The sequence below is a fragment of the Brassica napus genome, chromosome C5, assembly GCF_020379485.1.
Source record: "Brassica napus cultivar Da-Ae chromosome C5, Da-Ae, whole genome shotgun sequence".
Lineage (NCBI taxonomy): Eukaryota > Viridiplantae > Streptophyta > Magnoliopsida > Brassicales > Brassicaceae > Brassica > Brassica napus.
This window is the reverse complement of record NC_063448.1, coordinates 37,591,434-37,611,734: the sequence shown is the minus strand read 5'-3', so window position 1 is coordinate 37,611,734 and position 20,301 is coordinate 37,591,434. Positions and strand designations below refer to the sequence as shown.

The 20,301-nt window shown below is 38.6% G+C and overlaps 1 long non-coding RNA gene across 1 annotated transcript; it reads left to right on the top strand.

Annotated features, from left to right (window-relative positions):
• Positions 1 to 2,382: 2,382 nt before the first annotated feature.
• On the top strand, positions 2,383 to 5,676 carry LOC106421183. Its single transcript, XR_007323998.1, has 2 exons — positions 2,383 to 4,816; positions 5,257 to 5,676. It is a non-coding gene; the product is annotated as an uncharacterized LOC106421183 (long non-coding RNA).
• The last annotated feature ends 14,625 nt before the right edge of the window (positions 5,677 to 20,301 follow it).

Genomic DNA, 20,301 nt, shown 5'->3' with positions numbered 1-20,301 from the left:
CAAGAACGATAAGAAATTGTATTCACAAATATACATGGAGTCGAAATATAATCTCTTTCCTTAACTCTAAATATTCGCTCCGTTAGTGAGACGGTAATGTACGAATATCGAGTCCCAGGATACAACCATGGCAGATGATCACGCTTCACTCATGAATCGCCCTATCGAACTATAAACTCTACGAAACACTCTCGTATTCACGACTTACGGTAAGGGATTTTTGCTGTTGGTTTCGATGCGGAAAAAGTTAAGAAATGAAGAGAGAAGAGAGTCGATATATAAAGAAGAGACGAGGAGCGGTTTTTCGAAACTGTTGCCAACGTTTTCCGAAAATCTCTCAAGGATCTCGTAGTGGAACGTTGAGCAACTTTCTCCGCAAGTTTCTCTCTTGTTGACTCGGTTCTGATCCATTTCGAACAGATAAACTTCGTGTCGTTTTTAGACAAACTACATGTCGTTTATACACAAATGTCATGCTGTTTTTTAGAAATGAAATGGCAAAAAACGGTTGAGCTAACTTGGTCCAAAAAGAATCTTATTGGGCCGGAGGCCCTCCACCAAGACCCAAGCCCAAGCCGAGCCGAGCCGGCCGGACGGCGGCGGCGCCGCGCGCGTGGGGAGCCTTCCTCTCTCTCCAAGCTGTTTAAGCTCCACCAAGCCCAAGCCCAAGCCCACGCCGAGCCGAGCCGGCCGGACGGCGGCGGCGCGCGCGTGGGGAGCCTTCCTCTCTCTCCAAGCTGTTTAAGCTCTCATAGTGAGAAGGCATATTTATATCACTCAAATTTTTTCCTCTTGGCCGATGTGGGATACTTCCAATGACCTCTTATTCATTTAATTGACATTTTCTTGGGTTTATTATATCTAAAGCCCATGTCATTTACATTCACCTTTTAATTAAAGCCCAAAGGCATTTAATTGATCCAACAATTATTTCTCTCCACACTCCTTTTTTACAGGTTTCAAATTCTGAGAGTTGGTAACGTAGTCAATGGAGAAGTTGATTCTGGTATGAAGCTGGATGATCTTCTTATGGTATATGACAAAGAGAAGCAGAAGTTCTTGTCTTCTTTTGTCGGTCAGGTTTGATCCAGAAAAAGAAATCTAAAAAATAATGTGGAAATGCTTATATTGTCCCCTCTGAACAATTAACTCAATGCAGAATATCAAAGTGAATGTGGTTATGGCTATAATAGAAACACAAGGAAGCTTATATTCTCCATGAGGCCAAGAGAAAACGAAGAGGAGGTTGAGAAAAAAACGAAATCTGATGGGTAAGCTTCGTGTTGGGGATGTTGTGAAATGCTGCATCAAGAAAATTACTTATTTTGGTATTTTTATGTAACAGCAAGAAGGTGTCCCTGCGTTGATTCACCAATCAAAAAGTTTCATGGGATACCACTTTAGACCCTGCTTCATGTTTCAAGATCATTGATTGATACAAAGAGAACATGTTGATAGTCATAATTACATCAAAGGTCACACTTTCATCTTTTAAGTGTAACTATGTTATTTTTATGTTATCAAATCTAATCATTCAATTTCTTTTAAATCATTCTACTTAAAAAAAAATTATCTAAGAACCCCTTTGAGGTTTTTCCATTGGAGGAGAAAAACATAATTTCCAATAACAAAAGTTTTTAAGTACTTAATTCACTTTATTAACTATTAAATTACTCTTAAAAGTCCATTAAAGGTTCTAATGGATGGACAAGTCAGAAGGCGGTGTGCTTATTAGGCGGTTATTCAAACGTCGTCTGTTATTGGGCCTTTGCTTAAGATAATTGGGCTTTTCCTTATGATAATTATGGAAAGAGGAAACACGGTTCTAAATTTCTAATTGCCTCGCGAAAAAACCGAATCAGAAGAACCATATCGAACCCGATCAAAAAAATAGTACTGAAACCAAACCAAAATTAATTACATATCCAAACAGGTTCAAAATCTTGGTATCCAGAGAACCAAAACCGAATCTGACCCGAACCAAAGTATTTCTGGTATCCGAATATAACCGAAATAGATTTATATACCTAAATATATTAATTATTTTAGATTTAATGTATATTAAAAAAAAAACATTCAAAATATATAAGATACTTTTAAGTTGTCTTTAATACTTAAAAATATATAAAAATAGTCAAAAGTAAATATCTAAAATAGCTAAAATATTACTCAAAACACCAAAAATACTTGAAATATCTATTGATTCTCTATTAAAATATTCAAACCAAACTAATTTATATGTTAATTTAGGTATTTTTTACATATGTTATCCAAATTTATAGGTAATATATTACTTTATTATTTTATTTAGAGATTTTGAGAAATCTCTATAATATTATTATTAATATTATTTGAGAAGTCAATTTCCTACGTATCGCGCTCACGTTAACTTTCATGGTGGTTGGTTACGATGATACTTTTAATGAATCAAATATATCTAATTAGGTAGGCCCGCCCTACGGGCGGGTAAATAAATGAACAAATAATATAAATTGATTTAAAATGTTTAACTTATTCTTAACTAAAATTAAAATTAATTTTCAGGTTTTTTTAAAACAATTTATCGATTTATTTGACAATTTATTTTAAAACTATAAACTTTTTAATTATAATTTTTTTTATAAAATATTATTATTTTGCGTTATTTTAATGTTTGTTTTAGTTTATCTGTAGTAATAGTTAGAATTAGTTTTAAAAATTACTCGATGAGTTTACCAAAGTTATAAGTAATAAGTAGTGCGAAGTTTGATCCATTCTAACTGCATCTATATTTAAGTTAGATAGACTACAGAAAAATTTGCTAGTGATCATTACTATTTGAAATTATACATTTTTTGAGTCTTAAATACATTACTATTGTGTTTGAAAATAAAACTATCAGGTAATCTAAGAAACTCATGATTAGAATTTTATAAATAAATGGTACTTGGCAATTAGCATAGTATAATTTATGTGCATACTCAACGTAACAATATATCAGATAACGTAATTACCTTTTAGTTAGATGATACCTTCCATAGCATGACTTGCAGAGACGCCGATGTTTCCTCAGTTGATCTCAGTTCAAGTCTTTCAACATCAGATTCAATCATGTGAAAAAGTTTTTGTGATATATATTATGATTGTGAGCAATGAAATTTTGAATTCATGGATGCAATCTAAGCCATTTATAATTGCAGATTTACTATCTCGAAGAAAGGAGGATGCAATGAATGTGAAAACGTGAAAGGAATGGGGACATGAAATTAATGACGGTGTTGCATCTGAATGTGTCTTAAATCTCCGTGCTCCGGTAAAAGTCCAGCATTCGTTGGGTTGGATTTTGAGGTACGATAAATCTTATAGGATTAGAAAAATTTATTTTTTCTAGATAATTATGTATTTCTAAAAGGATAAATAAATCGGGTTTTGGAACTGCTATAGATATGGGTCTAAGAGTTGTAAAGTTATTATTCACATAATAATAAAAAAATCCTAAACGGATATTTGCCTTAATATATTTTTGCTCTCTTTTGCTTTCTTCGAGTTGATTCGCGTTTGTTCACAGCAGACGGTGAATCAATGCTACTTGTATGGTTCCAGGGTGAAGAATAACTAACGAAACGACATAACATGAAAATGACATATAGCTTACTCACGAAGACTTGGCTCTACGCCCTCTTCGAGCCTTCATTGATGGCAAACATAATCAGAATTTGCAGGAGAGGATAAACCGAAGAATGTATTGCAGCTTCTCGTAACGAAGGTGAAAGTGATTCTGTGGGCCAAACTTTTGTTGGGTTTCAGCATAAATTATGATATCAAAAGAATCCATACTTTATTCATTTGTGAGATCCCGTTAAACCAAATGGAAGAAATCAAAATTCTACCAGAACATGATGTGTGACACTTTTTCCTTTCACTATTACGTCAGTCTGAGAAGTGAGTAAATATGTCTTTTATATAGTAAGATATATAACAACAACTTATATAATTTCAACGAAAAGAGTAATCGAGGTTCTCATACTGATTTTTGCTACATCTTTCCCGGAAAAGTAGACAGTTGCCCTCTATTTCTTTTTTGTTCAAAGATTTGTAAGAAATTCTTGTTGTTCAAAGATATTGGTAAGGAATAGTACTTTTTATCGGTATATATAAAAAACAAATTCATAACCAATAATTTAAAATGGACTGATTTAACAAATAATCATTATAGTATATGTTTGACAAAAAAAAAAAAGTGGAAAAGTGTAGCCTGTTTTTGGGCTTCTCTCTTGAATTGATGTTGACAATTTTTTTTTTACAAAATTGGTCTTACATTTTGAAATAGGCTTTTTGTTACATGGGCCTGTTGTTTAGGTTTTTTGTATGTTTGAAGTTTGAGCTGTGGATTTTCTTACAGCCGTTTAACGTGTTGTGAAAGCAATTTCTGTCTCGTCTCTCGTCCCCACCGCCTAAGCAAATGTCACCGCCACAGTCTCTTTGGATGGGAAGGAGAGGTTCTCAGGGTCTCTCGCTTATGTCTACGTCTTCTTCCCATTTCTATGTTCTCTCCGTCTCATAATGTTTTATGTTGCTGTCTCTATCAAAGATCTCTGGAGTTTCGGTGTGTTATCGGAGTCCATCTTGCCATAGGAGTCGAAGATATAACTCGGGTCTTTAGATCTCGTGTCTGGTGTATAGATATGTAGATCGTGTCAAATATGGCGGTAGTCTTCTTTGGATTAGTCCACCGACAGTTTCCAACATCTGGTGTAGGTGGCCTTCTTGGACCCAATTCTTGTTGTGGTAACAGCTCTGATTTGGTTGTGCGGTGGCTTGCTTCCTGTTAGTTTCTGTAAGCAGTTTCATTTATTCTTGCTTTCAATAGAATATCTTGTATAATATTTTTTTTTTGATAAGTTACCGTGTGTTTGTAACGACTTCTCAAACTGGTCAAAGGTTTTCATATGTTTGTCTATTACTTAATTGTCTGTTTTATTGATGTTTTCATATGTATGTGGAACCCTATATCATATTAGAGTAAAGAGTTATTGGAAAATCTGAGGAGATTGCATACATCCCATAACGTAAATTTGGGCTAAAGCTGTATTATGTCGATTTGCTCTTCCTAATAATTTGGTTGTTTAATAAGCTATTTTTGTCTATTTGCAGCGTTTATGGGTTTCATGCTTTTGTATTGAATTCATATGGTTTTCTTTAACATCTTCGCATAACTTTTCATTTAACTTCTCTCTCTTTTGAAACCTTTTGCTGATGAATTCTTTGGCTTAATAGGTGGAGAAAAGACCGAGTTCAAGAAGCTGGTTCGAGTATTTTTGAAGCAACGCAGCGTGTATTTCAAGTAGTGGGTTAAAAGGCTTTAACCAGCTTTGGACACTACTTTTCACATCGCAAAGCAAGCCGGTTAAGAGGCTTTAAATCTTGCTTTTCTTGCTTTCTTAGAGACTTCCAAAAAAGTAGAATAAGAATTGAAAAAGCTCTGGTTTTTCTATTTTTCTAAGAAGACGTGGGGCAACATACAACAAAAGCGATGGAAGATGCTAAGGCCATCGCTTCATCGGCGTTTTTTGCTCACCTTCTGCTCCCTCATGTTTACTCTGCAGTATCTTTCCACCGAATCTCTTGTGTCTTTTTTGTAAAGTCCAATAATATGATTCGTAGCCCATAAATTAAAGAGACGGTAAAGCCCGTTAACATCACAAACAAATTCAGAAGAATAAAAATAATTTGTTGAAGCCCATTAACGAAACAAACGAAAGTAATAAATACTTAAGGACATGTGTTGAGTTTTCCTCTCTCTATTTGGTTACGTGGCATCATCATCAGGGGAGAGAAAACTCTAGTTTATATAATAAAATAAGATTGTTAGTATGTATTCTGAAGTTATGAACAAAGAAAAGCAGGTCTTTGTCATAGCTAAGCAACAATACATGTTTTATTAATTGTTTTTTTTTAATAACAAACAAACATGTTTTATTAAAATTGATATGTTACGAAGATTTACGCAAGTTACAAAATTTGTGATCTCCAAAATTTTTTTTTTTATGTAACCACATAACTTTATTAAAAACTAAATTGTAAACGGTACATAAAAAATTGAATCAACCATATATAAGGAATATTATAAAATTCAAAAAAAATTTCTTGATGAGGCCTTTTTAGCCAATATATCTGCCGCTTGATTTTTCTCTTTGTTAACATGATCCAACGAACTTTCTGGTAGCAAAGTCATCCAATAACGAACATCACAAAGCAAATTCCCCAGTTCCACATGGTTCTTAACTTGATTAGTGAGATTACACACCTCTTGGTTATTTCCTTCAAACCATACTCTTCTCCATCCTCTAATCCAAACCCGTTGAAGCGCGAAAAGAAAACTAATAGCTTCACCTTCAAGTGATGAATACATTTTTTCCACTCGAGCACATCTTGATCCCAGAAAACTTCCTTTTTCATCACGCATTAACCAAGCTATTCCAGCTCCACCATCTTGAGTACCCGAACTATAATCAAAGTTACACTTTACCCATCCACTAGGGGGAGGCTCCCATTTCGGTGATCTAACCTATTGTACTCCATTACGCCGTTTAGAATACACGACATTTTTATGCCATTCAATATTAGCATCCATCGTACGTCTAACATCTTCAATTGGATGAACATTTCTTTTTGAAAAGATGAATTCATTCCTAGATTTTCAGATCAGCCAAAGAACCCAAAATACCAACAGTTTATTTGCCTCATACTTTGGCATATAATTCATCACTCCGAAGAGAGTTCTGATATTATCTTCCAATCCAATAGAAAAACATGATTACTATGGATCCCCGAGCTTCTCCAAATTGCAGACGCATGTGGACATAAGAACAATAAATAATTGATAGATTCATCCTTATAACAACATCTTTGGCAAGTAGGATCAATCTGAATCCCTCTCGAATATAATCTAGTAGAGGTTGGAAGGATGGTGATAGGAGTTTCAAGGCTCCCAATCAAATGTTGTAGAATAAAGGATGTCAAACCAGTTCTAAGTGATTCTAAAACAAAGGGAATGCAAGACCATGCTTAATCTAAGTGCTATCAATTGATGAGATGATTTTTGAACCAAAATGCTACTGAAATGCAATAAAGGACAAAACTTTCTTTCTTATGAGATAAGAGAACTCATGGGCTAAAGGAATTGACTTTGGGTGATCAAGTTTCAATCTAAAGATGTTTACTTTCAACCAATCTTTCTACCTTAGACCTAGACACCATCCTAAACAAACTCTATCTCTAGATGAATGCTCATTTACTAAGATAACTCAAGCATCAAATCTCTTTGGTTGAATGTTATCTAAGTAATCATTGATCTTAAGTCTACTAGCCATCTTAACACCTTTAGCAACAAATCTCTTTGGTAAATAATGTTAAAAGCTTAGGAGAATTGGTTCAGGTATTTCATCAAACACCTTTCAGGTGTGAAATGCCTAGAGCTCAACTTTAGAAAGGCCAACTCTAAAATTGCATTAAAAGTACTCTACTAGCAAGGAACAAGATGGATCTATACTAAAACACCTTAGCTCTAGCTTAATCACCCTTAGTCTCCCTCACCCATGAATCCAAAAATGACTACTCACTACTCTTCATGATGAGCCCAAGAATCAATGGTGATTAGGTGCTAATCATGATTAGTGATCAAATTAATCAAGAAAATCACAAGAGAAAATGATCAAGATCAGATCTTTCACCTAAAAGTTCTTTGTTATTAGATAGAAAACAAGATAAGTCCCAACTTTGGGATTACAAGAGTATTTATTTGTCTTTGGTAAACCTAATGGTTTCCATTAAAAAGTGTAAAAAGCCCCTTAAAATATTAAAATCCGACTAAAGATAAGTTTTGACTCGGGTAGAAATGGACGGGCACAACCCGCGTCAGCGAACCGGCGTCGGATAGTCGTCGAGGATTCTCCGTCATACGCGCGGGTAGGCGATCCCGCGTGGCTCTGTCCAGCGTGACTCTATCGGCTCCTTCTCTTCGTCACGCGGGTTGAGACAATCGGCACCAACCCGCGTCATTCTCCCCACGTTGGACCTTCGACGATACTCCTTCTTCGTGCGAGCGGGTGAGTGATCACGCGCTGCTTCACCCGCGTGACTCCTCGAACAAAATCTTCGACAATGCGCGTAGGGAAGATGGGGATCACCCGCGTTACTTTCCCCGCGTCGGACCTCGATGGTTCTTCTAGCTCGTGCGAGCGGGTAGTCGACCCCGCGTGATCCTTCCCACGTGGCTTCTCCGAGTCGGTCTTTTGGTGATGCGGGTCAGTGGACTCGGGGTGCTGCTACCCGCGTGGATCGCCTTATGATTGATCAATCTCCATTCTTCATCTCTTTTTGGATCACAATGCTTCTAAACACCTTTGATTACTCCATAGGATACTCCATTACCTGATTAAGACATATGAATGCAAAATGGATCCTAAAGATGCTAAACTCTTAATCTATATGATCATTATGTACAAAATGGAAGCTTAAAACAATGCAAATATGCAAGATATCAACTCCCCCAAACTTGTTCTTTACTTGTCCTCAAGTGACTTTGCAAGAACTCATAAGGGAAAGAGGTTTGAAAGTGGGAACTCATAGCCAAAAGTAACACTTCCTAGTACCCAACTTAACATCCTAAAGAAACATAGCAAATAGCATGAGCAACTCTCTTATTAAACTTTAGATTCTCTAGGCCTATCAATACTCCTTATGCCTCTATACAAGTTGCAATACTCATCAACCAACAAGTTCTTTAAACCAGCTCTCACATTGATTCACACACACACACATGGTGAGTTCTCACAAATGGGCACATGATCTCAATCATTTGGCTAGGTAAGTATGGTCTAGTATGAATAAAGAGAGAAGGGTTCAAATGTCATCATTTCAAGGTGGCTATCACTCAAAAACAAGAAACTTGATCATTATGCAAAATTTATCTAAGATTAGAAGCAACTCATGCATACATAGATTCATTCTCATCATACTACCCCCTTTTGTTATAAGTAATCTCAAGTTCTACCCTCTTTATCATAATCTCAAAATCAAAATAAACCCCTCACATCACTCACCCAATGAACAACTCTATTTTTCTTTTGACTCAACCACTAGGGATTTTAACTCGCTTTTTATAAGCTCTAACTCTTTTTCATTCTCTTCCCCAACTTCTCTTTGATTCTTTTTTTTTTTTTTTTTTTTTTTAGGGGGAAGGTTCTTTGTTGCATAATCAAGAGCTTCATATTTTCTTTTTATCCCTAGAGTTTTCTTTTCTATTTATACTCTTTTGCTCATCTCTCTCATCTTTTTCACTCTCCAAACCCAAGATATTGAAGTTTAGAATACACAAACCCCTCTCACCATTCCCAGATGCTAACTCATTGTGCTAGCAAGAGATGAGAATAAACCTATGTCGCCTTCAATACTCTCAAGATTTTGCACATGACAAACTATCAAAAGAGGCCTCACTCATGCAATTAAATGTTTGGTCTCAAAGAATGGCTAGGGTTGTAGGGTATGGAGTGCCATTTGGGTTAACAAAGATTGGTATATAAAAGAATAAGATAACCCAAATGTGTATGAGATCCATGATCAAGTATGCAAATGCCCATATGCAAGAGAGATTAAGTTCATTCAAGCCAAGTTCGGGATGGAGCTGATCTCAAGAACAATGCCAACATCAAGCAAGCAAACAAGTTTCAAGAAGAGTTTTCAAGGCTCGAAGCGTGTAAGGTTTTCAAGAGATGCTTAAGCTACTTGATATGTTTAACTAGGATGTCATTTTGAGTTCTAGACAAGGGTTCTTTGCAAGGCATTTTAAATCATTGTTCCCAATGCAAGTGAATGCAACATATATGCTCTAGACTCAATCCTAAAAGTGCAAGTGATGGAACTATATGTTTCTTTTTGTGTTTTTTTATTTTTGGTGGTTTCTATGCATATATGTATGTACAATGCAATGCATGAGACTCAAATCATCAAAGAAAACATGATAAAATACTTGATACCTCCCCCAAACTTAGTTCACACAGTCTCTGTGTTAGGAAGTTGAAGGAGATATCAAAAAGAGAGATAAATGCAAAGAAAAACTAGTATATACAATGAGAAGTGGTGGAGTACCTCTCTATGAAGCGTGGGAGGAGGCCTATGCCTCATCCTCTGTGTCAGCTTCCTCATCTGTAGAGGCAAGGGATGGAGATTTGTTTCCTGAGTCGGACGGTTGAGCTGGTGGGTTTCTCTTCTGGCGGAGCAGCTCTTTCTCGGTGGCGGGAAGTCTGAGTGCTAAAGGACCAATTGAAGGCTGAGGCTGGGGGTAAGGAAGTTAAAGTCTGATGATGAACATCCCGCTACAGCTCCTCTAGTCAGTATATCAGCTACCTTCTTCATGAACTGAGCTGAAGCTTCTGCTTGCCTCTTCACGGTCTTACTCAACGCCTTACACTTGTCTTTGAGCTTGAAGATTTTTCTATCCTGAGCCTTGTTCCAACGTTGGAGGTTGCTGATATGCTCATGAGCCTGGCGAAGGGGTCCATGGGGAAGAGCTCCCAGATGCTGCTCAAAGTGGTAACGAGGAGGACATAGAGGAGCTCGGAGTTTAGACTGGAAGCTTCTTCTTGGAACACACCACATTTATCTGCTGTCTTCTTCCTCTTGGGAGATCGCATGGGGCCTAAAGGACCATGGGGACCAAGGAAGTGCTCACTCCCAATATCAAATCTAATAGCTCCAGACCTACTCAAGCTTGTTAGGGCGGTGTTTGGGAAAAGCACTTCAACCTCTCGTGTAGACTGTATGTAAGAGTAGACGCAAGTTCCATTGAACCTTCCACTGAAGTACTGAGCTTTCTTCAAGTAGCTTCCGTCTAAGAGGGCGGGACCAGTTGGATCATCTTCTAAGGGTATATCCTTGAACTGAAGCAATGGGGTTATCAAAACACCAATGCCAACCTGAGGCTCTGAGTCACTTGTTGTCCAAACCCATTCCTTGTAGTGGACGAGGCCCTTCACAAAGAATCCCACCATTCCAAAGTTCTTGTAAAAATCAGTATCGACAAAAGGCAACTGAGAAGGATGAGCATAATGCTGAACGGTTTGGTGAAGAAGTTGTAGCTCCTCATCATTAACAGTGCATGGTTCCTTTCTTGGAAAGATGGTGTGGACAATTAACCGGTGGAGATAGCGCACTGAAGGGTGGCGAATGGAAGCATTCTTGTCACGGCTTGGCTTGCGAGTCTTCCCCGCCAACACCTTCCAAACTATTCTAGCAATGCTCTCCTTTCTAGGGGCATCATATAGGATAGGGATAGGTGATTCCTCCAAATCATGAAGACCAAGGGCTTGTCCAATCTCCTTGAAGGTCATGTTGTAAACCTTCCCATGGATCTTGAACTTGATCTTTCCCCATCCTTGCCTCACATGTTTGGTGGTGTGAAAAGTAACCACCAATGATGACAAGAACTGACAAGACTCATCTTCGTAGGTAGGATAGACCATAGTGAAGAAGCTTTGCATGTTCATGTGCTCCAACATTTGCTTGATGTCGTCACCTATCTCCAATTCTTCCATGATCTTGATATCTGCAAATCGAGTTGGAGGCCACAATACACCATTCTTCAAATGCCCATATAGCTCATCTTCAGTTGGTTTCTTGGTTCTATCCCTATCAGTGTCGACCTTCTTCCCCTTAGAAACTTTGGCTCTCTTGTGCGGGGCTTGGTCTTCTTCAGTGATGTCTTCATTCTCCTCCTCTTGGGGAAGAGCTACCCCCTTGCCTTTCGGTTCCTTTGACCTTTTGGAATGGGCTGACCTTCTACCACCAGCATCCACACTCTCAGCAGTGGCGACTTGCTTGCCTTCTCTCTTCTTTGCTGCCAATACTTGCTGCCTAGAAGTTCCTCCCGGCGTAGATACTGAGGATAGAGACTTCCCATGTCTAGTAGTCTCTTGCCTTGCAAGCTCTTGTTTCTCAGCTTCCATCTTATGTTGGTCCTTTCTCCCCATTTGTATCTAAAAATTTCAAACTTTGGAAAAGGATAAGCAAATGGGAGAAGAAAACTTGAAAATGCAAATGTGAATTCAATTCATAATGATTCTGTTTTAACAAAACTATCACATTCCACAAAAGATATGATCATAAGCAAAGAATAAGGCTTTTAAGCAAAATTTAAGCATCAAATGAGTTCTTCAATTAGTAAGTTCTCTAATTAAGTTCTCAAACACCCTAACAAACCAAACCAAACCAAAATAATCATATGGGAATAAAGCAATTTCGAAAAATCCCCAAATCTCATGAACCCTAATTTATCAAAGTTCAAATTCAACTCAATTTCACCATATAATCAACAACTCAACATGATATATAAGCTTTCCCTAGTCTATTTCACAAGTATCAAGCAGGAGAACGATTAAATTTCAAGTTCAAATTTTTAGGGTTCATGAGACCTACGAAATTGAACTTTATGATACGATATCTTGCTTTGGATGAAAAGAAATGAAGATGTGATACAAGAATATAGACTACAGGGGCGAAAACTTGGATTTAGGAAAAAGAATGGAGTGATTTGGTGGAAAATTGAGTGAGATATGGGGTGATTTGGTGTGGGAAGTTTGGATGTTTTGTGAAAGAGAGATAGAGGAAAAGGGAGAGTGAGACGCGGGTAGGGGGTGTTTTAGGGTTGAACCAGGTCGATTTGTCGGGTTGTCGGGTCGGGTCACCGGGTTTAAGGATAGAAATCATACCTGAGTGAGTTTTGACCAGTCGACACGGGTGAATGAACCTCGTGTGACCCCGCGTGCTTCACCCCGCGTCATATGTCTCCGAATGCGTGGTCGTGCGAGCGGGTAGAGGATCCCGCGTCGATGCATCCCGCGTCGAGCCTACGACGAAGCGACGCGGGTAAGACAACCCGCATGGGTCATCCCGCGTCGGATTGCTGTCTCCGACCAAATTCGTGCGAGCGGGTAGAAGAACCTGCGTGACCTCAACCCGCGTGAGATTTTCTGTTTGTTTTTTTTTTTTTTTTTTTTTACAAGGACAGACATGGGACTTCCTCCCAAGTGAGCTTGTTTTAAGTCTCTAGCTTGACTTTGCTTCCCTTTGGCAAGGCGGTGATGGGGTCGGAGAGTGAAACCGAGATTTATTTTCTCCTCTATTGTGGTTCCCATGTGATACGCCCTAAAATAGGGAAGGATCACTCGACCGGACTAAAGGGATATGAACTCGCCAAAAGGGAGAACTGATGGATTGAACGGTGACACAATGGGTTGCGGATGGCCCAATGATACTACCAGACTTCAGTTGGTGCTTGATATGACTCACAAGTCCACCAAAAGAAGGATTTCTAAACGTTGCCTGATATGACGCACAGGTCCAACGAATTAGAGGCTGTTTACTCGGAGATAACCTCACCAAGAAACAAAGAAGTGTTCTACAAAGAACAAATAGATAAACTCAAATAAAAGGGGAAAAAGCTTGTGTTATTTCGTGGCTCTTAGGCCCTCTATATAGGATTACAAGTTGTAGAAATCCAAAGAAGAATGTGCTAAAAACAAGACATGGAAACTAGAAATGAAGACTTTGACTAAAGACCGAAATTAATGATTTTTGTTGAATTATTTTTCCCATGCACGACCAAGACTTCCTTGCTGACTCCCTCTTGGCATTCTTGATGAGAATGGGCTTGAAATGGACTGAGGAAAGGTCTGGTCGAATTTGGTGTAAAACCGACCCAAATTGAATTTGTTATGAATTTTTCTTTGGGCTGAAAAATGCTCATTTCGCCCAGCAACTAAACCAGCTCCATCTTCAGTGTCACTTAGCTCATTCAGCTCCAAGCTAGTATCACTTAGCTCACTCAGCTCATCTAGCTCATCTACTATCACTTCAGCTGGTTTCAGCTCAAGCATACTCTCTTCAGCTGGTTCCAGCTCGTCCTCAGTCTCATCAGCTGGTTTTAGATCAGTATCCTCACCATTAATCCATCCTGGTTTGTCTTTTGTTGAAGAATCATCTGGCTCAGCCATGGTCGCATCATCCTGGCCCGGGTCTATGATCCGAGGCGCATCATTCCCTCCCTCTTGAAAAGGATTTGACCTCAAATCCATTTTACCTGTATCAAAAGGAAATGAATCAGACAAAAAGAATTTAAAAATCATGTAAAATTTAGTGAAGGAAAATTTTGGAAAGAAACTTCCTTGGAGTTTTGAAGTTGGTTTCCTCGAGTACATGCATCTCCAAGTCTTAAACTGATAAGCACGATCTCTGCTTCTGTTCCTGACACCTCTTGGAGACTGATCCTGTTTATCCTGGACACTCAAAACAAACATTAAAATACCAGGATCATATGTACAAGACAAGTACTTGTTCAGATCATAAACCACAGTTTCTTTCCCTAGAACATGTAGCACACGTTTCAGATCATCATGAAGCCTATCAAAGTAAGTCTTGTACACCAGAATGGTGTCAGGGCACGTGATAGCACAGTTCCTAAAGAACAAATTCAAATCATGCGCAAGTTTCTCAGATTTAGAACACAAAAGATTAAGTTCAAATTGAGAATTTCTTATCCAAGGCTCAGCATGTTTATCAAAGAAGGTGTTGTAAATCAGAATGTTTTCGAGGCATGAACTACCATAGAACATTTCCAAAACGTGCCTAACTTGATCAGATTCAGAACACAAAAGTTTTAGTTCAAGATCAGATTCAGAATAAGAATGGACAGGTTTCAAAACAGAATCACCACAAAAATCTGTTTCAGCTTTATGTGAATTCTGTTCCAGCAATGTGCTAACCATAAAATCTTCCAAAGCATATGAGGATGCAAACAAAATTCCAGTGATCAGTTCATGTCCATAAGATCTCAGACTAAAGCTATTTTCTTTGAAGACAAATGAATCAAACGATTTTCTAGAGCAGAAAACTAGTTGTTGCAAATCAAGCTCAGATGACTTTTCAAGATGATCAAGACCAGAAAGTTTTATGTCATTGGAACTGACTTTATCTAACAGATCAGACAGAAAATTAATCAAATCAAGTTTCTCACAGTGCTCTTGAATGTATGTGGTCAAAGGCGTAGGAGTTGTGTCGGGATCAAAGCAAAGTTGGTTCTCCATGATGATGGATTTTATGCTTGGTGCTTCCGCTTCAAAGGTTGGACCAGGTTCGCCTTCCTCATCAAATATGGGACCTAGATCATCGTCCATGGGTCTCCTGGTGCCAAGAAGCAGTCCTTGATGTGAGTAGTCGAATGGTTCTTCCTTAAAATCCTGTGAAAATAGAACAAGACTACTCGGATGCTCCGGTTCAAAACAGGTTAGTCCATTAGTCTCTTCATCATCAAACATAAAATCAGATTTTGGAGATGGAAGATCACATTCATCCTCACAAATGATCAAACTTTCAATCATCTCTTCATCATACTCATCAAAAATTGGTAAAGAATCTGAAAAATCTTTTTGATCTTCAAGGTTGTTTTCAGATTTACCTTTGGGTTTTTCATTGATGAATAAGGAAGGCTTAGCTACAGATGCACGTGTGGTTGTGCTCTTCTTTTGGATCTTGCTGACGTCCTTGAGGGCTTTCACCACACCCTCCACAAGGTTGTCACAAAACTCCCAGACTTCAAACTGACTGAAAAGCCTTCTTTGATCAGCTTCAAACATCTTAACCTGAAAGTTCTCAACACAAAAGGTTAACAGATAAAAATAATCCTCACACTCTCAAGTGTTTGATCTCACCCACACAAGTGTTTCTCTCAGATTTTATGGTCACTCAAGAGTCTCCTCTCAAAGTTCTAAGAGAACAAATCAAATAACCCAATGGATTTCTCCAAGCAAGCAAGAGATGAACACAAGATAGAAAGATAAAGAGAATTGTTTTGAAATCCGTATTAACCACTCCAAGGCTGGATTTCTCCTCAGCCAGCAGGATTTCTCTTCCACCACCTAGCCAAATAAATCAAACTTTTTTTTTCTTTTCTCTTTTTTTTTGATAGATCTTTTTTTTTTTTCTTTTCTTTTCTCTTTTTTTTTTTATAGAAGAATGGCGATAGGTAAGGTAGTGGCCCGAATTTGAGATAGAAAGATGAAGAAGAAGTGTTTAGAAATGAAAGATGAGAAAGATGGATAGATAGTACCGGTTGAGTGGCTCTGATACCACTTGATACGCCCTAAAATAGGGAAGGATCACTCGACCGGACTAAAGGGATATGAACTCGCCAAAAGGGAGAACTGATGGATTGAACGGTGACACAATGGGTTGCGGATGGCCCAATGATACTACCAGACTTCAGTTGGTGCTTGATATGACTCACAAGTCCACCAAAAGAAGGATTTCTAAACGTTGCCTGATATGACGCACAGGTCCAACGAATTAGAGGCTGTTTACTCGGAGATAACCTCACCAAGAAACAAAGAAGTGTTCTACAAAGAACAAATAGATAAACTCAAATAAAAGGGGAAAAAGCTTGTGTTATTTCGTGGCTCTTAGGCCCTATATATAGGATTACAAGTTGTAGAAATCCAAAGAAGAATGTGCTAAAAACAAGACATGGAAACTAGAAATGAAGACTTTGACTAAAGACCGAAATTAATGATTTTTGTTGAATTCTTTTTCCCATGCACGACCAAGACTTCCTTGCTGACTCCCTCTTGGCATTCTTGATGAGAATGGGCTTGAAATGGACTGAGGAAAGGTCTGGTCGAATTTGGTGTAAAACCGACCCAAATTGAATTTGTTATGAATTTTTCTTTGGGCTGAAAAATGCTCATTTCGCCCAGCAACTAAACCAGCTCCATCTTCAGTGTTACTTAGCTCATTCAGCTCCAAGCTAGTATCACTTAGCTCACTCAGCTCATCTAGCTCATCTACTATCACTTCAGCTGGTTTCAGCTCAAGCATACTCTCTTCAGCTGGTTCCAGCTCGTCCTCAGTCTCATCAGCTGGTTTTAGATCAGTATCCTCACCATTAATCCATCATGGTTTGTCTTTTGTTGAAGAATCATCTGGCTCAGCCATGGTCGCATCATCCTGGCCCGGGTCTATGATCCGAGGTGCATCACCATGTAGAGCTTAACTCTTTGTCCATTGATTGTAAAGTCTCCACCATTCTTATCCCATAACACAATTGCCCCATATGGCCTAACTTCCTTTATCTTGAAAGGACCGGACCATCGTGACTTGAGCTTCCCGGAAAACAACTTCAGTCTAGAGTTGTAGAGAAGCACTTGATCTCCAGCACTGAATTCTCTCTTCAAGATCTTCTTGTCATGAAAAGCTTTGGTTTTCTCTTTGTAAATCCTTGAGTTCTCAAAAGCATCCAGTCTAATCTCATCAAGCTCATTGAGTTGGAGAAGTCTCTTCTCTTTGGCACTCTTGATGTCAAAGTTCAGCAACTTAACAGCCCATAATGCCTTGTATTCAAGCTCAACTGGTAGATGACAAGTCTTTCCATACACAAGGTTGAAAGGTGTGGTTCCCAAAGGGGTCTTGTAAGCTGTCCTATAAGTCCAAAGTGCATCATCTAGCTTGATAGACCAGTCTTTCCTTGTAGTCCCCACAGTTTTCTCCAAAATAGACTTGATTTCTCTGTTGGAGATCTCAACTTGACCACTTGTCTGAGGATGGTAGGGAGTTGCAACCTTATGCTTCACACCATTCTTCTTGAGAAGACTTTCAAACAGTTTGTTGATGAAGTGGGAGCCTCCATCACTGATGACAACTCTTGGAACTCCAAACCTTGGAAAGATAGTGCTTTTGAACATCTTGATCACCACTCTAGAATCATTGGTAGGACTTGCTACAGCTTCTACCCACTTGGAGACATAGTCAACAGCTACAAGGATGTATTTGTTGCCAAAAGATGATGGGAATGGTCCCATGAAATCAATACCCCACACATCAAACATCTCCACTTCTAGAATTGGGTTTTGAGGCATCTCATTCCTTTTGGTGATATTTCCTCTTCTTTGGCATGAATCACACCTAGAGACAAAGTCTTGAGTGTTCTTGAACATATGAGGCCACCAAAACCCAGCTTGAACACCTTTGAGACAGTCTTGAAAGTAGCGAAATAACCTCCATATGATGATCCATGACAGTGTGTGAGAATCCCTTCAACTTCATCTTCAGCTACTACTCTACTATAGAGTTGATCTCTACAAAGGATGTAGAGGTAAGGCTCATCCCAATAGTATCTCTTCACATCTTTGTAGAACTTCTTCTTGGCATATCCGTCAAGACCCATTGGCTCTCTTCCACAAGCTAAGTAGTTCACCAGATCAGCATACCAAGGACCTTTCTCTTCAGTTGCCTTCACCTCTTCAAGTTTTTTTCCAGTTTCACAAACTGCTACTACTGCTCCAATTGACATGATCTGTTCTTCTGAAAGCCCTTCATCAATAGGGATCCCACTATCAATCTTCAGTCTAGACAAATGATCAGCTACACCATTCTCAACTCCTGGCTTGTCTCTGATCTCAAGGTCAAACTCTTGTAGCAGCAAGATCCACCTCAACAGTCTTGGCTTAGCATCCTCCTTGGCCATGAGATGTCTTAATGCAGCATGATCAGTGTAGACTATGACTTTTGACCCAACCAAGTAGCTTCTGAACTTCTCAAAGGCATAGACAATGGCTAGCAGCTCCTTCTCAGTTGTAGCATACTTCATTTGGGCTTCATCAAGAGTTTTACTCGCATAGTAGATCACATGAGTCTTTTTGTCCTTCTTTTGACCAAGAACAACTCCCACAGCATAGTCACTAGCATCACACATGATTTCAAAGGGGAGATCCCAATCTTGTGGCTGCACAATGGGGGCACTAACCAGCTTATCTTTCAACTTCTTGAATGCTTCCAGACATTCCCAATCAAAGTTGAATGCAACTTCCTTGCATAAAAGCTTAGTCATTGGCCTTGCTACCATTGAGAAGTCTTGGATGAATCTTCTATAGAATCCAACATGACCAAGGAAGCTTCTAATGTCTTTAACCATCTTTGGTGGAGCTAGTCCAACCATCACTCCGATCTTGGCCTTCTCTACCTCAATCCCCCTCTCTGAAATCTTGTGTCCAAGCACAATCCCTTCCTTAACCATGAAGTGACACTTCTTCCAGTTCAGCACAAGGTTGGTCTCTTCACATCTCTTGAGGACCCTGCTAAGATTGGACAAACAAGCAGAAAACGAAGATCCGTAGACAGAGAAGTCATCCATAAATACCTCCACAACATCCTTTATAAGATCAGAGAAAATAGACATCATGCATCTTTGGAAAGTGGCTGGAGCATTACATAGCCCAAATGGCATCCTTCGATAAGCAAAGGTACCATAGGGGCATGTGAAAGTCGTTTTCTCTTGATCATTTGGATGTATGGGGATTTGGAAGAACCCTGAATACCCATCAAGAAAACAATAATATGGATGATTTGCAAGTCTCTCTAGCATTTGATCAATGAATGACAATGGAAAATGATCATTTCTAGATGCTGAGTTAAGTTTTCGATAATCTATGCACATCCTATGTCATGTTATTGTTCTTGTTGGTATTAGTTCATCCTTATCATTTTTGACCACAGTAATTCCTCCCTTCTTTGGGACAACATGCACAGGAGACACCCATTTGCTATCCGAAATAGGATATATTACTCCTGCATCTAAGAGTTTTAGAATCTCTTTCTTAACAACATTTTTCAAGTTGGGATTCAACTTTCTTTGATGTTCTATACAAGTCATAGGTTCATTGATATGATCATGGACCAGCCAAACAAAGAAGATAATGAGAGCATGGATGATCCAGCTGATGGAGGAGCTCTAGTCATATCTGAAGGTCCTATGACTCGAGCCAGAAGCAAGCAACTCAAAGAAGCCATTGGAGGATTACTTAAGACATCACTGAAGAAAGAAGAGAGTCTTGGAAGAAGCTTGATCAACCAAGACACACTTGCCACAATTCAAGCCATCTCAGCTCCAAGATAGACATCAAATGAGCAAGTAACATATGTGTGCTCTTTTTCCCTATCTTTGGTTTTGTCCCACTAGGTTTTCCAAAGATAGGTTTTTAATGAGGCCATATGTTGCTTTCCTAACACTCATTTGATGATCTCAGTTCAAGACTTTATTTTAATTATTTATCTTTGTTAACATGAAGCAGAATTAGGCTGCTAGACTTGAGAATTAAGCTGCCAGACTTGAGAACCCTTATAAGGTTTTTATAAGGTTTTTATAAGGTTTTATAAGGTTTATTTTTAAGGCTCATTTAGAGACCAAGGAGCCTGTTCCTTGCCTTCTCTATAAATATG